Raw genomic sequence first — 9,007 nt, 5'->3', positions numbered from 1 at the left:
GCAAGATGGCCAACAAACACATGAAAAGATGCCCAAAAACACTAATAATTAGGGGAATGCAAATCAAAAATGCAATGAGATACCACCTCTCTCCTCCCGGATTATCAAAAAGACAAAAAGGAACAAGTGCTGGCAAGTATGTGGAGAAAACTCTCATAATGTCTTTGTAGCAATGCAAATTTGTTCAGCTACTGTGAAAAAAAGTATGAAAGTTCCTCAGAAAATTAAAACCACCCGCAATTCTGCTTATGGACATTTATACAAAGGAAATGAAAACACCAGTTCATAAAGGTATTTGTATCCCTATGTTCAATGGAAACCTTATTTACAACAGTTATGATATGGAAGCAACCTAAATGTCCATCAATAGACCAATGGATAAGGAAGATGTGGCGTGTGTGTTGCAGAATATTAGTCAGCCATAAAAATAGATGAGATTGTGCCTCTTGAGACAACATGGATAGACCTAGAGAGCATTATGTGAAGTGAAATAAGTCAGAGAAAGAGCAAATACCATCTGATTTCATTTATATATGGAATCTAAAAATAAAACCAAACAGAAACAGACTCCTAGATACAGGCAACTGTTGGTTACCAAAGTTTAGAGGATGGCAAAATAGGTAAAGAGGATTAAGAGGTACAGACTTCCAGTTTTAAAATAAATAAATCATGGGGATATATCATATAGTTGATGATAGTGTAGTAACTTTGTGTGGTGACAGATGATAACTAGACTTATGGAGATCATTTCATCATGTATAAAAATATTGAATTACTATGATGTACTATTGATATAAACGAATAGGATACTGTATGTCAGCTATACGTCAATAAAAAAATAGAAAGTGACTGTAAATTGTAATCTTCACCCCTCATTCTGGGCAAATGAAAACTGCTATGGGTTTCTTTTTAAACTAGATTTTGCAAACACACACCCATGAAAATGGAAAAAAAAAACCACGAGGTTATTCTGAGATTACTTGTAATGTCTACAATAGATACACTTCAACCATAGCTCTGTTTTATGATGCCAAACATGCTGTTCTCTTTCAATTTATTAAAAAAAAGTATAAATTTGCTTTTTATATTGAAAACTATAGCCTATATAATAAAATAAAATCAACAGAAGTCTATTTATTTTTGGCCTCAAAAAGTGACATTTATTAAAAAAAAAATGACAAGATGTCCATCCCTTGGCTCCCTTCCCTCCCCTCTCCTGCTCCTCTTCAGTGCCCCCTCCCCCCTTATCCTGCCCAAGGACTGAACTCCAGGTAAAGCTAGGTAGCAGGAAGCACCTCAGATGATGGTTTCAGCGATATTGAGGGGTATACATCAACGGAGGTGTTGTAGAGTTCTCATTGTCTTGAGAAATTCTCTTGTCTTCTTCTGTCACCATGTTAATAGCCACACCCTTACATCCAAATGGTCCATCACAATTGATTCTGTAGGTACAGTTTTCCCTTTTGGTAGGAAGGTCGTAATTGAGGACTAAAGAAACCTGCTGCACATCAATGCCCCTGGCCAGCAGGTCAGTGGTAATAAATACTCTGCTAGAGCCAGAGCTGAACTCTCTCATGATAACATCTCATTCCTTTTGGTCCATATCTCCATGCATGGAGGACATGGTAAAGTCTCAAGTGTGAGTCTTCTCAGTGAGCCAATCAACCTTCCTTCAGGTGTTGATGGATATGACTGCCTGTATGATGGTCAGGGTTTCATACAAGTCACACAGTGCATCTGATTCCATTCCTCTTGTTCCATCTTGACGTAAAACTGGTGGATATCTTCCAGGATCAACTCCTCTTTCTTGACCAGAATCCAAATGGGTTCCCTCATGAACTTCTTGGTCACCTCAAGCACATTGGAAGGCATTGTAGCCGACAGCAAAACCACCTAGGTGTTGCTGTTGAGCTTTTGGAATATGTCATAGATCTGGTCCTCAAATCCATGGCTTAACATTTTATCAGCTTCCTCCAGTACAAACATCTTGATGTATTTGGGATACAGGTATATCCAGTTAAGCATATCAAACACATGACCTGGGGTATGATGATATGGGGAACTTCCATCTGCAACTTTTGCACCTCAGCACACACATTGGTTCCCTCAATGCAGGCATGGCAGGAGGCACCCACGTGATTTCCTAATTCCATGACTATCTCTGTATCTGCTGATCCAACTCTCTGCTGGGTGCCAGGACCAAGGCCTGTGTAGCCTTTAGTTCCAATTCAATCTGTCACAGAATTAATATGGCAAAAGTGACTATTTTCCCAGTCTCAGATTGGGCTTCAGTGATCACATTAACCATTGATACAAGAAAGAAGGGCTCACTGCTGGATGGCAGAAGGCTTCTCAAAGCCATAGGCATAGATGACACGGGAAAGGGAATCAGAGAGGTTCATGTCATCAAAGCTATCAACTCTCTCATTCCAGTTACTCTCAATGAGGCCTTTGGGGTTCTGTCACATTGGGGCCATTGTCTCTGGATTGAGAATCCTGACTCGCAGGCGTGAACCTTAGAAACTCAAATCAACATCATTCTTAATTCTCTTTTTATTGAATTTAAGGAAAATAAAAACAGAAGAAATGTTCCTTAGAGGGCAGAGTATTGTTAAACATACTCTTACTTGGAATGCTATCCCAATAATTAATTACACTGTCTCATACCAGCTGAAGGTTGATATATGTATTGCCATTAAATACCAATTTTCACCTCAGTAACATTTTTCTCACATTCTCTATCAATTGTTTATTTTAAAGCGCTTTGCTAATATTGTAGATGACAAGATTGTAGGCAAATCTTATTTCACTGATTGTGGAGATTCAACTCTCCTTATTGTAGGGACATGTGTTTTTCTTCATCAATGAATTAATTTTTTTACTAACTTTTCCCAGATGCCCATGTAACATGTAATCATTGGCTTGTAAGAACTTTTTAAAAACTGTCATGTTGTAGTAGACATTTTGAATAGGGTTTTTTTTTTTTTTACATAATACATAAACATGGCAAAATTTTAGCATTACAAATGTATATGTAACACATTGTACCAGTTCCTCTCAATAAAGGCAAATGTGTTTATAAAATAATGGTGCCTATTTTCAGAAATGACAAGTTGTTTATGTATGTATATATCTACCTATTTATTTGGGCATCTCTCTAGACATACCTATTGATAGAAGTTGAATAAAATGGTATCTAAAATAACTGTCTTCATATAAATTAATTTTTTCACTTTACAATAAATTTTGAGCATTTTAAATATATGCTGATATGGACAAATCACATCAATATTAATGACAACAAAATATTCCATTCTTGATATGCTATATTTCTATAAATTATTTAATTAGCTTACTGGCATTTGAACAATACTATTCAAGAATTTGCTACCAAAAATATGTCTGCAATATATCTAAATAATCAGTGTTTTAAAATGTGTTTTGGTTAACAAATTAAACTACAACCTAGATGAAAATAATAAGGTTTGTCCTATGATGTGTGTGTGTGTGTGTGTATGTGTGTGTGTGTGTGTGTGTGTGTGTGTGTGTGTGTGTGTGTGTTTATTTATGGGGAAAGAGGAGAAGAAAAAAAGAAGATTAAATTAAATAGGTATTAATGTCCTTGCAGAGAGTAAAACTGATCTTATTAAACTTCAACTTTTATTAGAAGATTTAAATTTAATGTTACCTGTCAAATATGTACATAAAAATAATCAGAAAACTTGAGAGTAAAATACGTAGTTTTAAATACGTAAACAAAACAAAGCAAACTAAAATCACCAAAAAGTGGAAAATGGAGTGTATAAAATACGTGAATAATGACAAGTAAGACCACATAAAACCAAATATGGAATATATTCAAACTCATCAAAAATTGGTATGCATATGAATGGTTTAAGCCTACTGCTTAAAAGATACTATCTTCCTTCTTAAATCTTACTGTCTCCTCTCTAATGCCATATATTTTTGCACAATAGGATTTTAAAACAAAATGATGCAAAAAGTTTAAAAATAAACAGAATGAAAAGATCCACTAAGTGTATATACCAAACTTAAAGTGGATATCATATTTTTCATACTGGAAAAACTAATCAAGATTTTGAGATGTAAAGCATTGAAAAAAAAAAAACATTTATATATATACATACACACACACACACACACACACACACACACACACATATATATGCATATAATTTTCCACACAAATTGCCAACCCATTTCTGTATCCTTTTGATATGAACACATTAATATTTGATCACTTTCTTGTGTGCATTTTTCATTTTCTCTATTTTCCCTGTTCTCAGACTTGGAAATAGCTATATCTTCAAGTCTCACCTCTTCATTATATTGGAGAATAGTTTTTAGAATCAAAGTTTGGTTGTTACGTACACACATTACTCTTAGGAGGTCACTGCTTCTAGATTATTTCAGTAGCAAAAACCTAGAGAATATATATACTTTAAATTACAAGTTACATTCGTATTTCTAACTCAAATTTAACAAAAAGGTTTTTACCTATTTTATTTAGTACTTTTATGCTATAAAACTATTTTATTTAATGCTTTTATGCTGTAAAAACTGTTTCCAAATAAATTCAATATATTTACATTTTTTAAAAACATATATTAGGGAATAATTGTAAATTCATTTATAATGCATTTGGTGTAGTTTGAAAGAATGTACTTTTTAAAAAAGTGTTTATTTTTGAGAGAGAGAGAAAGAGAGAGAAAGTAATTGATCAGGGGAGGGACAGAGAGAGAGGGAGACACAGAATCTGAAGGAGGCTCCAGGCTCTGAGCTGTCAGCGCAGGGCCTGAAGCAGGGCTCAAACTAGTGAACTGTGAGATCATGACCTGAGCCACAAATTCAGACACTCAACTGACTGAGCCAACCAGGGGCCCCAAAAATGTACTTTAATGTAGCTTACAATTACATTGTCAACATTACTAACAATAAACCTATTGTTCATTTTTGATTGAAAATGTACCAAAAGTGTATTTATAGTTCTTTCTGTTTATACATGTATGTGTGTGTGTATAAATCTATATAAAGAACTGTGTTAAGATTACTTGAAATATTATTTATGTCTTATGTCTGTGGGGTTTTTTTGGTGTTTTTTTCCAATTTTATTGAGTTATAATTATAAATAACGTTGTATAAGACATGGATGTGTTACCTATTTAATATAGAGTTGGACTTATTTTCTAATGTTTGTGCCTCATTTTGCATTTATTTTTCCTACTTTTTAAGGTATTTCCCTATAGGTGGATGAATTTCATTTTTGGAAGTGTAAAAGAAATACGGTTCAAAGTCAAAATCATATAAATGTATTTGCTTCTCCCTGTCAATTCCCTTTTTCTAAGTTTTATGTAAAATTGAGTAGTTCATATTTCATTCTTGCTCTCTTTAGAAATTAAAAAAATATATATATGTTAATCTTATTTACCTTCTTTCTTACAGAGAAGAGCAAGATCATACTATATTGGCTTTTTCTCCTCCCCTCCACCCCCAGTTGCTCACTCTGATTTCATCACATTCTTCCTTATTCTTTCTCACAAAATGATAGATCTCTTCACAGATGAGTATACTACAATTTAGACTCTAATGACAGGATCTTTCTCTTGTTTCCAATCTCAAAAATACAAAATTAACAGAATAATTAGACTTGGCATTAGTTTACCTACTGTTGAAATACACACACACACACACACACACACACACACACACACACGTATATAAAAAGATTCACACATGTATACTATGGGTCTCAATCATTATATACATACTTATATGGAAAAATTCTAAAGGATTTTATGGGTTCCAAATCCATTTTCAGTATTTCGTTCCTTAAAAAATAATGATAAAAAACATGTCTATGTCAATAACATTTTTTCTGGTCTACTCTTGTTTGGTGTTTCACTGTCTGATAAGAGAGAATGTAATTCTTACAGCATTCTCATTTCTGGTTTTTTTTTTTTTTTATACCTTGACACAAAGCATTTGTTTTTAGTTTTTGTTTTTGTTTTTTTTCCCCTGTGCTCAAAGGGAATGGATGAAGATTCTTTTCCCTTATATAGTCAGCTCTATTTTTTTTTTTTTCCATAGTGATCAGTGTTGTTCTGTTTCTACGGTGTTCTCTGAATATACTAAAGAAATAAGATGGGGTAAAAGAATAATCTTCTAACTTGTGAGTTGTAACTAAAACTAAATCTTAATTTTCCTGTCACATAGTGTTGTACATGATAAGATATTATAAGAACTAATTCTAAAGATGCTTACAAGAATGTGCTCGAGTGCCAGCTCTTGTTCTTACTGGCTGTATTGTCTCAACCATTTTGTTTTACTTCTCTAATCTTTGGCTTTATTGTCTATAAGAGAGAGAGAACATAATAATATAATGGTTATTGTATTATATTTACATAATTGTGTATTACTTTAACTTATATTTATATAATATATAATAGTATGAGTAGTAGATTATTGTTAGAATTAAACGAGATTGGGGGCCTAGGTGGCTCAGTCAGATCAGTAGCCAACTGGCTCATGTCATGATCTTGTAATTCTTGAGTTTGAGCCCCCACATTGGACTTCAGCACAGAGCCTGCTTGGGATTCTCACTCTCTCCCTCACTCCCTGCTCCTCTCCCCTTGCGTGTGTCCTCTCTCTCTCTCAAAATGAATTAATGAACTTTAAAAAAATTTTTTTTAGAAAGAATTAAATGAGAGAATATATATCACATAGGAAATAGTCTGACCTATAAGAAATGGTCAATGTTAGAACTTATTTGTATAGTTGTTATAATAGTTATAATTAAAGCACTCTGTAAAATCTTCTGTCATTAAAAGCCAGAAAGCTACAGGGTAACTTCATGCTATAATTTAGATAAACATGATTAACATGACAATGTTTATAACATAAGATTTAATGAGATATATTAAGATGCAAATTTTCATACGGTGTTCGTTGCAAAAATAAAAGAATATTAAAGGAATATAAAGTATTGCTAAACAAACATTGAAAGGTTTGTGATAATAAAAGTAATTGTGATATTCTTCATATGTATACTTTAACACATGTATTTACTTTATTTAAACAACAGGTATTAATATTACAATAAAATAGTAAATAAGTCAATAAAACACAGAAAATCATACCATGTTTTTAAATAATGGGCTTAGGAAATAATTCATCCATTTTCTCCAAAACACAGATGTTTTTAAAAACATAAACTATTACTTATTAAGAGCATGAAAGTGATCTGCAGATGTTACATAACAACTTAATGCAAACCACGATACTTTGAAGGTGCATCTAAAGCCTTCTCAAATGAAATATCAAGGTTACCTGTTTAAGCCATCTAAGCCATCCCCTCTCTTTGCTGACTGCACAATATTTATCTTGACAGATGTCAGCTTTATAATGCTTGTGAGAAGTTTGTGGCTTTCATTACCTGGATTTACAATAGTGTGCAACAGAGGCTTAAATTGCACATGAGCCATGACAGCTGGCAAAAACATGCCAGAGGACAACTTTGTCAAACCTAGAAAGCTCAAGAGAAGCTTAGTGGAGTGAATGAAAAACATAAAAGTTGGAGAGCCTAGAGACAAAAAAGAAGAAGAAGAAGAGAAGGATGGCTAAGCCTCCAGATGACTGCATTGGCATTCATTACATGTGCCTATGGACAGACGAGTAGCGTTAGCTGAAATCATTCAGAATACGTGCAGAGGGTGTATTAGTTACATGTGTGTTCAGTGGATTTATGTCTATATTTTATCCTCCTACAGGTTTATAAATTGATTTGATTTGCTTCAATTTGTTTGCTTATCAGCCAATAATAAAAGAAAAACTTCTGTCTCTTAAATAATTCCCATGAAAAAAAAAATAGGTGAATACAAACTTTCAGTTAGTCTTTGCCTCTTAGAAATTTAAGGAAAGGTGAAGATCATCATTTACCTTATTTATATCATTTATAGGAAACTGCAGTTCTTAGAAATAACGAATATTCCATGAAGTAGAGAGGCAAAAGTAAATTATGGAGCAGAGTTTATATCTCTAATTTGAAAACAATCAGAGTATTTTACTGTTGTTGTCACTGAAATATTCTCATTAAAAATAAAGTGGCAGTGAAAGTAAATCTAACTATATTCACTTTGGGGACAAAAGCAACAGTATACTTAAAATAGATATGGCCTTATTCTCTTTAAATTAAATTGAAAACAATCTAAAATATTATGACATGATACTAATCATGATAAACAAAACTAATATTTCTTTTAAGAACACTCATGAACAGATATAGGACAAATATTTCATTTAGTTTTTGGTTCCTTTGAGAGTCATTAGAAGCAACTAATAATGATATCATTCCATTTTTCTTTTCCAACACACACACACACACACACACACACACACAAAGATACATACTTTTTGAGGTTTAATAATATATCAAATACTTCATATTTATTCACAAGAGTCAGTAGCATAATATAAAGCAATAGGATTAATTTTTAAAATATATATTGGCATTCTACCTGTGTAGTTGAAAAATGGACTAGAGGGGCACCTGGGTGGCTCAGTTGCTTAAGCGTTCAACTCCAGCTCAGGTCATGATCTCACAGTTTGTGAGTTCAAGCCCTGCGTCGGGCTCTGTACTGGCAGCTCAGAGCCTGGAGCCTGTTTCGGATTCTGTGTCTCTCTTTCTCTCTGGCCCTCCCCCTCTCTGCTCTGTCTCTCTCTCAAAAATAAATAAACATTAAAAAAAATGAGTAAACTATCTCAATAATTAAAAAAGAAAAACGTAGTAGACACAGATATAAAAGTGGTTTTATACACTGTCTCAGTTGTAGAGAATTTTATACCCTAATTTGTGATAGAAATCATATGCAAATAAAATAACTGGAATTATAATAATATATAAGAACTACTAGCAAAGGAGGTGAGACATGAACATATGTATTTAGTTAAGGAAAATGAATACAGCCTTTGTATTAGTCAGGATTATCCA

The 9,007-nt window shown here is 33.2% G+C and overlaps 1 pseudogene; it reads right to left on the bottom strand.

Moving 5' to 3' along the window:
* Positions 1–1,277: 1,277 nt before the first annotated feature.
* Positions 1,278–7,502, bottom strand: LOC132684336 (eukaryotic initiation factor 4A-I pseudogene; annotated as a pseudogene).
* Positions 7,503–9,007: the final 1,505 nt, after the last annotated feature.

The sequence above is a fragment of the Panthera onca genome, chromosome C2 (assembly GCF_046562875.1).
Source record: "Panthera onca isolate mPanOnc1 chromosome C2, mPanOnc1 haplotype 2, whole genome shotgun sequence".
Classification (NCBI taxonomy): domain Eukaryota; kingdom Metazoa; phylum Chordata; class Mammalia; order Carnivora; family Felidae; genus Panthera; species Panthera onca.
Note: the sequence above shows the minus strand (reverse complement) of the source record. Positions and strands in the feature narration are given on the sequence as shown.